This window comes from Chrysochloris asiatica, unplaced genomic scaffold, assembly GCF_000296735.1.
Source record: "Chrysochloris asiatica unplaced genomic scaffold, ChrAsi1.0 scaffold00017, whole genome shotgun sequence".
Classification (NCBI taxonomy): domain Eukaryota; kingdom Metazoa; phylum Chordata; class Mammalia; order Afrosoricida; family Chrysochloridae; genus Chrysochloris; species Chrysochloris asiatica.
Window position 1 is genome coordinate 4,654,707 of NW_006408535.1, and position 12,232 is coordinate 4,666,938.

Sequence of the window (12,232 nt, forward strand, 5' to 3'; positions counted from 1 at the left end):
AGCAATCAATAAATAAAATGTTATATTGCATTAGGTAAAACTGCTTCAAACAAACTCTTTAAATTGTTAAAAGAGTAAAGATATCAGTTTGAAGACTTAGGTGTGCCTGACTCTAGCCTTGATATTTTCTGTCATTTTGTATGTGAGTGAAAATTGTACAGTGCAAGAGGAATATCATAGAAGTATCGATGCCTTTAAACTATGGTATTTGTGAAGAATATTAAAAGTACCATGAACTGTCAGAAGAAAAAACAAATCTTGGAACAGTCAGAATGTTCTTTAGAAGTAAGGATGGTGAGACAGACTTCATCTTTCATGCTTTGAATATGTTATCAAGAGGGACCAGTCTCTGGAGAAGAACATCATGTAAGGTCATCATGTAAAGTGTAAGGTCATCAAAAAAGAAGTCATCCAAGTAATAAGTGCATACAATAGCAACAAGGGCTCTAACGTAACAGTAATTGTGAGGGTGGCATGGAAGGTGGCAGTGTTTACTTCTGTTGTGCATAGGGTTGCTATGAGACAATACTGACTCAGTGGCACCTAACAAACAATAAACATTGCTGGAGCATGGTAGAGGCCAAGCAGCCCACAGACTAGAGACCAAGGACTAGAGAGTCATGCCTGTCAGGAGAGGCTATCCTGACTGTGTCTTGGGCATTTCTAATCCTGAATTATAGTCTATTAACTTCCCTAATAAATCCCATGATTATTAGTATCATGTCTGAGACCTGTGTGGTAATTACAATGAATTATTGTACCCAATTGAGTAGAGTTCTATGGGAGGGATGGTTCATGTCATTCTTCCTACAGCTCTATATTCAAAAGTCAAAAAGATTGTATGAGTTAAGGACTACAGAAAGCTGTTGTTGTTGATAAGTGCCATAAAATTGGTTCCAACTCATAGTGACCCCTGTATAGTATTTCCAAGGAGAAGATGGTGAGCTTGAACTGTCGATGTTGTAGTTCAAACTGACATTGAGGTCAAGTGTTTATCCTATGGTGCCACACCAGGACTCTGAGTGTTAAATGATTGCTCTGTGCCACTATCAAAGGAGAAATGCGGCTTACTCAAATGTTTGATGGCCACCTTTATTTTTGAAACAGATGATAAAACTTCAGATGGTAGTTCTATTAATTTTAAAGGATTGAAAACTTATAGATGCATACATGTGTTATATTAAATAAATAACTTTCATGTAACACTATGAAATCACAACTATACATATATTCACTATAATATGATATTCATTGAGAATTAGATTTCATAATTTGTTATAAAATATATTTAGTAAACAAATTAGATCGTTCCTAATTCTATGATTCATAACTCATTGTTGTGATGCTAGAGGCTATGCTCTCAGTATTTTAAATACCAACAAGATTAACCATGGAGGACAGTTTTCAGTGAAGCATCCAAAGACAGACCAGCAAGAAAAGGAAGTGAACAACTTTTCACAAACCTTTTGAATAGCAGAAGAACTTTGTCTGATGTAATGCTGAAAGATGAGCCTCTTCAGGTTGTTAGGCACCCAAAATGTGACATGGGAAGAATTGCCTTCTCAAAGTAGACTTCACCATATGATGTGGATGGATGCGGTATACATCAAAATCAGAAGGAAGAGTTGAAAATATCCATTAATAATCAGAACATGGAATATACAAAGTAAGACTCTAGGTAAAACTGAAGTCATCAAAAGAAGAAATGCAACAAATAAAGATGAATATCTTATATATTGTTGTTGTTGTTAGGTGCCATTGAGTCAGTAATGACTCATAGCGACCTTATGCACACCAAAATGAAACACTGCCTGATCCTGGGCCAACCTCACTACAGTTGCCATGCTTGAGTCCATCGATGCTGCCACTTGGCCAATCCATCTTGTTGGGGATCTTCCTCTTTTTCTCTGATCCTCCACATTACCAACATGATATCCTTCTCCAGCAACAGGTCCCTCATGACAATATGTCCGAAGCATGAGAGATGAAGTTTGGCCATCCTGGCCTTCAAGGAGCACTCTGGCTGCACTTATTCCAAAATGGATCTACTGGTTCTTTTGGCAGCCAATGGCACTTTCAATATTGTCCTCCAACACCATAACTCAAAAACATCAATTCTTCTATGGTCTTCCTTATTCACTGTCCAGCTTTCACATGCATATGAGGTCTTTGAAAATACCATGGCAAGTCAGGAAAGTCAGGCACACCTTAGTCCTCAAGCTAACATCTTTGCTCTTCAACACTTTAAAAAGGTCTCGGGCAGCAGATTTGCCTAATGCAACACGTCGTTTGATTTCTTGACTGCTGCTTCCATGAGTGTTGATAGTTGATCCGAGAAGAATGAAGTCTTTGACAACTTCAATCTTTTCTCCATTGATAAGAATGTTGTTTATTGGTCCAGTGATGAGTTTTTTTGTTGTTTTCTTTACATTGAGATGCAATCCATACCAAAGGCTATGCTCTTTGATCTACATCAGTAAATGTTTTAAGTCCTCTTCACTTTCAGCAAGCAAGGTTGTATCAGCTGCATATCACAGGTTGTTAATGAGTCTTCCCCCAATCCTGATGCCATGTTTTTCTTCATAGAACCCAGTTTCTTGGATTATTTGCTCAGCATACAGTTTGAATATGTATGGGGAAAGAATACAACCCTGTAGCACACCTTTCTTAATTTTAAAACATTCAGTGTTCCCATATTCTGTTTGAAAAACTGCCTCTTGGCCCATGTACAGATTCCTTATGAGCACAATTAAGTGTTCTGGAATACTCATACTTGGCAATGTTGTCCATAGCTTGTCATGATACACATAATCAAAAGCCTTTGCGTAATCAATAAAGCACAGGTAAACATCTTTCTGAAGTTATCTGCTTTCAGCCAAGATCCATTGGACATCGGCAATGATATCCCTCATTCCACGGCCTCTTCTGAATCCGGCTTGAACTTCTGGAAGTTCTCTGTCAATGTATGCTTACAGCCGTATCTGTATTACCTTTATTAAAACTTTACTTGCATGCGATATCAAAGCTCAAACATCAGTATGAATTGGACAGTCGTATGATTGACTATGCCAACAATGATAAATTGAAGAGGAGTTGTGTCTCATTCATGAATGAGTCTGTTATAAAATAATATCAATAGCCCTGAAAAGAACACTATTTAAAACCATTATTATTCAAAGTTACATACCATCACTAACACCAATGATGAAGAAATTGAAGCACTGAATCACGTTCTTCAATCTGAAATGATCCAACATGCAATCAAGATGCACTGATAATTACAGGTGACTGAAATGTGAAGTTAGAAACAAAGAAGCATTCATAGTTGGCAAATATGGTCAAGGTGAGAGAAAAGATGCCACAGATCACATAATATATTTTAGCAAGACCAGTGATTTGTTCATTGAAAATACCTTTTCAACATAAACTGCAACTATACATATGGACCTTGGCGAATGAAACACACAGTAATAAAATTGACTGCATCTGTGGAAAATGCAATCAAGAAACTCATGGTCAGTCAAAACAAGGAGTCAACTGAGGAACCTATCATCAACTGCTTATATACAACCTCAGATTGAAGCTGAAGAAAATGAAAACAACTCCATAAGAACCAAAATATGACCTTAAATATATCCCATCTTAATTATAAACCTTCTCAAGAACATATTTGACACACTGAACACTAATGACCAAATGCTGGAGGAGTTGTAGGATGACATCTAGTACATCATACCTGAAGATAGCAAAAAGTTATTGAAAAGACAAGAAACAAAAGATAAAAATGGATGTCAGAAAGTACACTTAAACTTGCTCTTAAAAAGAAACATTAAAGCAACTGGAAGAAACGAGGAAGTAAATGAGCTGAATAGAAAATTTCAAAGGGCAACTCAAGAAGACTAAGTCAAGTATTATAATGAAATGTGCCAAGACTTGAAGTTAGAAAACCAAAAGGGAAGAACATGCTCAGTATTTCTCAAGCTGAAAGAATTGAAGGAAAAATAAAAACCTTGTCTTGCAATATTGAAGGTTTTATGGGAGTCCTGGTGTGGACTTGGTTAATGTGCTGGAATGCAAAGTCAGCTTGAACTGCAAATGTTGGTGGTTCAAGCTCACCAGCTGCGCATTGGAAACCCTAGACAGGGTTGCTATGGGTGGGAACCAACTCAATGGCACTTAAAGACAACAATAACAATGTGTAAAATATCAAATGATGCATAAAGCATCAAAAGAAGATGGAAGGAATACACAGTCACTGGAACAAAATAAATCTGTGGGTGTTCAACCATTTCCGGAGGTAACATGTGATCAATAACTAGTTATTGAAGGAATAAGTCCAAGTTGTACTGAAGACATTGTCAAAAAAACTAGGCTCTAGGAACTGAGTTAATGTAAATTTAAATGTTTCTACAAACTGATGCTCACTGTCTATACCAAGAAATTTTGAAAATAGGTACCGGGCCAACCGATTGGAAGAGATCCATATTTGTGACCATTAAAAAGAAAGATAACTCTCCCCTTAGAGCAAACCCCCTTCCAAGGCTAAGACTCAATGGAAATACATGCTCTGATTGGTGACCACATTCATCACCGATAAGGGGAAGTGAGGGAAAAACAGCAATGAAGCTGCAAGCTAAGCCTTACAGTATTCAATAGACTCCTGTGAAGCTGGGTGGAAACCTGGTTGGCCAGCAGTGTGGCAAGACCTGGGGACTCTTGGGCCCAGAATCAGTGGCATAGCTGTAGAGGACTAGCGAGGAGAGTGAAGTATCCAGCTGTTAAGAAGAGAGGCATATGCACAAGAACACCCACACTTGGAGATAATACCCACTTGACCTGGCTTCAATGACTGAATGATCAGAGCTCAACTAGAAAAAGAAAGAAGAGGAAAAAAAGAGTAATCTGATGAACTTGACCTACACCTATGGATGCAGGAGCTCAAAAGAGGGAACAAATCTTTACAGCAAAGATCATTCCCACCCTCTCCATACACAGACAGGAATGGGCAACTTGGACATTGGCTATCCAAAATGGGGGGCTACAAAGGCAAGAAGTGACAGGCTTACAAGCTTTCAAAAGGGAACCTAGATCCAGAGGGTGTGGAAGGAGATAGAATCTTCACTGAGTAGTAGCCAGTATGTCTAGGCAGGGGTGATGAAAGGAAATGTGGATAGGTCTCTTGTAATATAATAGTGAATAACTGTTATCAGGACTAATTGTGAGGGTTGTAAATGTAAAGGTAGACATTTTGTAGCAAGGTGGGTAGTGATTGACTTTGCAGTCTAGGAGCAGAGGTCCCTGAGACCATCAAGGGAGAAGAGTGGAGAGCTGGACCCTACCCAGAGAAGCAGTGATGCCTGAGATGGAGGCAGAGATGATGACGTAGAGAGATGGAGCAGCTGGGGACTTTAGACCCAGAGAGGGAGAGGGGCTGTGTGCTGACGACTGGGGGGCAGGCTTTCAGGGGATACCCTTTGATTGGTTGATGATGCATGGAGGGCATTGTAACCATGGCAATGAAACAATATATGATAGGATGAATTTAAAACTAATGTCCTCCCATGTGAACTATCACATAATTCACAATAAAACATTTAAAATAGAAAGAAAGGTAACTCAGTGAGATGAGGAAATAATTGGATATTATAATTAATATCATATGCAATTAAAATTTTGCTGAAGATTATTCAAAAACAACTTTAACAGTGCAATTCCAATCTGCCCTGGCCTTGTTTTGCCTGATGATATAGAACTTTTCCACCATCTCTTCTCACATATATGGTCAGTCTTATTTCTGTGTATTTCGTTTGGTGAAGTCCACATGTATAGTCACTTTTAATGTTGTTTAAAAAGGTATTTATAATGAATAAGTCATTGGTCTTACAAAATACTATCATGTGACCTCCGGCGTCATTGCTATCACCAAGGCTATATTATCCAACTATTAATCCTTCCTCTTTTTTTCCAAGCTTGCATTCTAATAACCTGTAATTATCAATAAGTGTTGATCAACTGTTTGATCACATTCAAACTGAAGATGTTGGTAGAATTCATTAATTTCATCATCACTTGCTTTAGTGGTTGGTATGTAAATTTGAATAACAGTGGTATTGACTAGTTTTCATTGTAAGCATACAGATGTTATCATATTACAGACAGCATTATGCTTCAAAATAGATCTTGAAATGTTCATTTTGATGATTAATGAAACACCAGTTCTCTTCAATTAGTTATTCCTGCCATAGTAAACCACATGATTTTCAGTTTCAAAATGGTCATCTCGCTAATGCCTCAGATATTGATTTGACATCTTCCAATTTTCCTAAATTCGTACTTCATACATTTCATGTTTAATTATTAATGGATGTCTATGGCCATTTCTTCTAATTTGGGGTTATGCTCTATCAACATATGAGGTCACATAGTTTTACTCAATTCATGTCATCAAGGTCAACTGTACTTTGAGGAGGTAGCTCTTACCCAGTTGTTTTGTAGTGCTTGCCATCCTTAGGGGCTCATGTTCTATCTAACACTATGTTGATATTATTCTGGTGCTATTCATCATGTGTCAGTATTCAATATCCTGGTGCTTTCTGATAGTGTTCCACTGCTATTCATAAAATTTTTAATGGCTAATTGATGCTTTTGAGGTATGGTGCTGGGAAGAATATTCAAAGTACCATGAACTAGAAGAAGAAATAAATCAGTGTTGGAGGAAGTACTGTCAGGATGCTCCTTAGAAGCCAGGAAGGCAAGACTTTGTCTCTCATACTTTAGACATATTATCAGGAAGGACAAGTCCCTGAAGAAAGATATCATGCTTGGTAAAGGGGAGGGTCAGGGAAGAAGAGGAAGCCCTCATAATTAGAAGGACTGACACAGTGGCAGCAACAGTGGGCTCAAGCTTAACCACTGAGCAGGAGAGAGCAGTGTTTTGTTCTGTTGTGCATCTGAGTCAGAAGCAACTTGACAGTACCTAATAATAACAACACAGCATTGAGAAATAGTGTGACTCTCATTCTTCATAGGCTTTGTCTGGAATAGCTTCCAGTATCACAGCAGCATGCAATCTACCATAGTATGACAAACTGATGGATAAGTGGTGGCAATGGCAATAGGTATGATGTAAAATAGTTGATTTTTCAACAGCCAATTTATAACTTTTCCTTTAAGTCTTTTTTTATTCCACAATTAAAATACAGAATAAGCGGAGTTGTTGTTGAGTTAAATTGGAAAGGGATAGGCAGCAGCTCCAGAGAATAATCTGTTGGCGGATAAGGAGCATTACTAATAATTTTTCAACCTGGGATGTTTAAATGAACCTTGGCACTCTCAAGCCTTCATTTGAATTTCAATGTACCTATATATGCTAAGTTCAGAGTTATTTATACAAGATAGCTTATGGCAGAAGTCCAGAGTCATATAGCAGTGGGTTTTCCTGTTGTCAGACCTAAAGAGGTAGCTGTATTTGCATTTCTCCTGAAGTTTGCCATCACATCTCCACAGGAAATAGAGTAAATGACTGTGGATTTGGCACATTTTCTACAGACTAGTAAGAAAATGGCAGTCTCCAAATTATTCTTGGAGGACAGTTCTGATATTCTACCTTTCAGGTCGCATCAGTACATCTAAATATAGTTTTTAAATTTCTCTTTTAATTATGACAAGTTTTTCAGCCCTGACTTGCAATTGAAATGAAATTCAAGGAAAATTGTAAAACAGCATTCAAGTTGATTGCACCCATTCCACAAGATGCAGAGTCACACAATTTTTACTGACTGGTGGCAGTCATGTCACCGAGTCACATTATGGAAAGGACTTCCTGACTCAATGAACATTTGATAAAACCTTAGACAGAAAATGATGAATATTATCTTAGAGAAAATCAATGTTAGTTATAGACTAGAAGTGATAAAAAACACAGTTTGAAGAGAAATCTTTAGAAAAGAAAACAGACAGGTGAATCACATAGAACCAATAAGAAAATACTAACAAAAAGGCCATTTGGAAATATTGTGTTTATATCTATCTGTCTATATTTCTATATATGGATATATATAGTTATATATATATATAATTATAGTTATATATATAGTTATATATATATATATATATATATATATATATAAACATTTTAGGTTTAATGTAAATGCTTTCAATCTTTAATAAGAGGGAGGTTGGTAAAGAAATATTTATATTGATTATTCTGGAAGTTTATTACCTACCACATAGGGTGTGACTTATAGGATAAGCACTGGGCTTTTAACATAATAGGTTGCTAGTTACAATCCACCAGCCTATCCCCATGACAAATATGAGGCTCTCTGTCCCCGTGCCTTGGAAGCCCTATACAGGGTGGCTTTGAGTTTGAATTGACTCAAGAGCACTGACTTAATAATAACAGCATTATTGTTATTGTTTCTTACTGCCTCTAAATTAAACTCTTTTGGAAGGAGGAAATGAAAATATGCTAATAATGTAGATATAGTTTATGACAAGTACAGATATGCAAAGTAATACAAGGGACTCAAATAAATGATACACATAAATAGATCCATAGGAAATTTTTGGAAAATAAACATTTTTGAAGAATATTGAACAACATAATTTGGACAAAATTTTGTTCTACATGTTACAAGGTCACCAAATTTTTATATCTAACCTAAGCAACAGAAAAAATAAAAAGGAATTTCTAATGCAAGAATCATTATAGAAGCTAATCAAATAGAGTATGAGGTCAAGAAGGTATTTTGTTACCTGTCATGTAGCTTTAGAAAAATTTGAGTGACCAATGACAATGTCAAGGGGCAAAGTGACCTATCAAGAAGTTGGATATGTACACCACAAAATATCATAAAGAAGTTATCTAACGTTCTTTCTGATTTATCGTTTCTACCAATACAATATCAATTTTGTATTACAAAATTTAAAATTTTGACTTTTGCTTTGGTTTTCAAAAGCTTGCCTATGAGCGTGACACAAAAATTTTGTGCATTCTGGTTATATTAAAACACAGTGCTCCATACTGTCTGGCCCAGTCCACAGTCTACATGAGCTGGTCAGGGCTTGTCGATAGGAAACCCAGTCCTGTGCCTAGAAGCCAGAGTGATTCTCAAGCATAAGTGGATGCGGCCCAAGAATATTGAAAGATGTTTGTTCCAAGATCTCTGAAAATCAAGAGGAATGCTAATGATGACAGCAAAAGTTGCAAGGCTAAGAAAATGAAACCACAAACAGAAGACCTTCAGTTGTACTAAAGTTACCTTCAGTTTGGTTCATTAGTTACAGGAGAAGCTGCAACCCAGGATAGACCCAGCCCTAAATTAGGCATCCTCCTCAATCCAACTGACCCATTGGCTGAGGTTTGCTTGGTAGAACCTGAGCAGGGTGCAAAGGACAGTGATCTCTCTGAGGAAACTGTGAAGTCGTTTTCTAAAGCACAGCACTGTGCAGAGCCTGGTGACCCTGTCTGTGTTATCTGCGGTTGCTATGAAGAGTATATCTGTGATAAGACAGACAAAGATGTATGTAGCTTCGAGTGTAAAGCAAACCATCTTCTACAAGTTAAGGAAAACGAAGAGAAAGGATCATTGAGCAGTCCACAAAAAGCTGATTCTGAGTCTCAATCTCCACTTAGTGCTATAAAAACATGCCTTTACTTTGAACCTTCAGGAAGGTTAAACTGAACATCTTGAATAGCAGCTAGGAATTGTAGTTCAAGGGCAGCAAGTCACCAGGCACATCATTGAATTTGAACATTTTGGTTTCCTAGAGACTTTCAATCACAACTTGAAGAAATCAGGCTATGAAGTTCCAACCCTGTCCAAATGCAGATGATTCGCGCTGGTTTTCTAGGAAGAGTCATCCTGGCCAGTGCTGATAACTGGCTCATGAAAAATGGCTGCCTTTCTCCTTCCTGTTATCATGCAAACTTTATTTAAGGACAGAACTCCATCTGCACTTATTCTAACATCAACAAGTGAGCTAGCCATTCAGACAGAGAGACTAAAGAATTGATGAGTGATCTGCCTGGAATGAAAACAGTGCTTCTCGTAGGGGGCTTACCTTTACCTCACCAACCCCCCCCCCCCCCCAAGCTTTACTGATTACGACAACAATCTAAGGTTATCATAGCAATCCCTGGGCACCTTCTGCATGTAATGAAACAGAGCTCTGTGGTACTCTGTGGGGTAAAAATTGTAGTCGTAAATGAAGCTGATACCATATTAAAGGAGGGTTTTCAACTACTGGTGCTTGACATTTTGGAAAGTGTTCCTAACAATTGTCAGACCATTTTGGTTTCAGCTACAATTCCAGCAAGCATGGAAAAATTATCAAGCCAGCTTCTGCATATTCCTGTGAAAATTACCACTGGAGACAAGAACCTGCCTTGCACCAGATTATTTTATAGATAGAAGAACCATCCAAAAAGAAAAAACAAAAACTTACTTGAAATTCTAAATGATAAGAAACTTTTTAAGCTACCAGTGTTAGTATTTGTTGACTGCAAATAGTAGGAGCAGATCTGTTGAGTGAGGCAGTTCAGAAAATCACAGACTTGAAGAGCGTATGTATACATTGGAGAAGTCACAAATAGAAAGGAAAAACATATTGAAGGGATTGCTTGAAGGGGACTATAAATCTGTAGTGAGTTCGGGAGTCCAAGGATGAAGGCTGAACATGCGCAATATCAAGTTCTTGACAACTTTGATATGTCTTCAATTATGGATGAGTATGTGCATCAGATTTGGAAGAGTGGGAAGATTAGGGCAAAGAGGAGCAGCGATTACTTTCATCAATAACAATTCAAAAAGACTTTTCTGGGATACTGCAAAAAGGGTGAAACCCACAGAAATCATCCCCCCGTCCCATTTTTAAATTCCCCTTACCTTCATGACCAGAAGAGGAAGGAATAACAGAAAGCCAAACAGACACAGAGCAACAGAGCAGTCTGGTTATAGGAGTGAATCTGATGGACGTCATTAGAAAACACGATAAAAGTAATTCTCAAAAGTAATTTGTTGTGCCCACTTTGAATAAGTTTTAATTTTGTCTTGTTAGTAAAATGTCTGGATGAGGTTTGAGTAAATGGGGCATATACAGTAAAAAATGTTGGGGCATATACAGTAAAAAACGTTAAGATAAGATTTTTAAATAAAATTAACAGGATATAAAACCTTTTTTTATAGAAAAGTTATATTTATTTTAAATCTCAAAAATTAAAAACCACTTCAGAAAACTAATTGCCATATGAAATTATTTCACCGTTTGTAAAAAAAAACAAAACAGAAATAAAACATTTCCATCCACATCCATGGCTGATGACAACTTTGAGCATGCACATGAAATGATTCTGTCAAACTGATTAGTGACAGTGGATTATGTAGCAAATCAGTCTTGGTTCTGCCTATGAAACAATCGACAATAGACATGGGTTTCTGAAAGTTTGTACAAGATGTGTACCAATACAACTCATGGAAGAGCATAAACAGAAGTGTTTGAGTATTTGCAAACAAAATTTGGATCAATACTCAAAGGAAGGTAAAACTTTCTTTAAATAAATAAATTGTTACTAGAAAAGAGACATGGATTCACTACAAGCCTCAGAGTAAACTGCAGAGTGTGGAATGGAAACAGCATCTATTGGTGACCAAGGAAATGTTCAAAAGTCAAACAACAGCTGGAAAATTGATGCTTACAGTTTTCTGGGATTCTCAAGGGTCAGTATTGGTACACTGTCAGGAAAATGGTTCAACAATTAACAGTGGTCATTACAGTGAGATGCTCACTGATGAGCTGAAGCCTTAATTTAAATGCTTCAGACTAGTATCTAAAGGCACTGAGATCTTTCATGACAATGCCCATCCAAATACTTCTGCCCACACTGTTAACACTCTGCAAAATCTTTGTTTTGAAGTGTAAAAGCCTACTCCCTATGCCCTGATCTTGCTCCATCAGACTTTCACCTATTTGGTTCCCTGGAAGCAGCCCTTTGAGGAGGAAGATATACTTCTGACGAAGACGTGAAGACAGGGGTGTATTTGTGGCTCACAGGTCAGCCCAAAACATTTTTTAATAAGGGAACTTGAAAGCTTATTGACAGATGTACAAAGGGTATTGAAAAGCAAGATTATGTTAAAAAAAACAACAACATACTTGTCTTTTTAAAAAGTTGATTAAAAGAAATTCTACAGCCAGCATGCGGATAATTTTTGACTCATCCTCATATGAG

General features: G+C 37.3%; 1 pseudogene; it reads left to right on the plus strand.

Moving 5' to 3' along the window:
• Positions 1-9,149: 9,149 nt before the first annotated feature.
• Positions 9,150-10,453, plus strand: LOC102816419 (annotated as a pseudogene).
• The last annotated feature ends 1,779 nt before the right edge of the window (positions 10,454-12,232 follow it).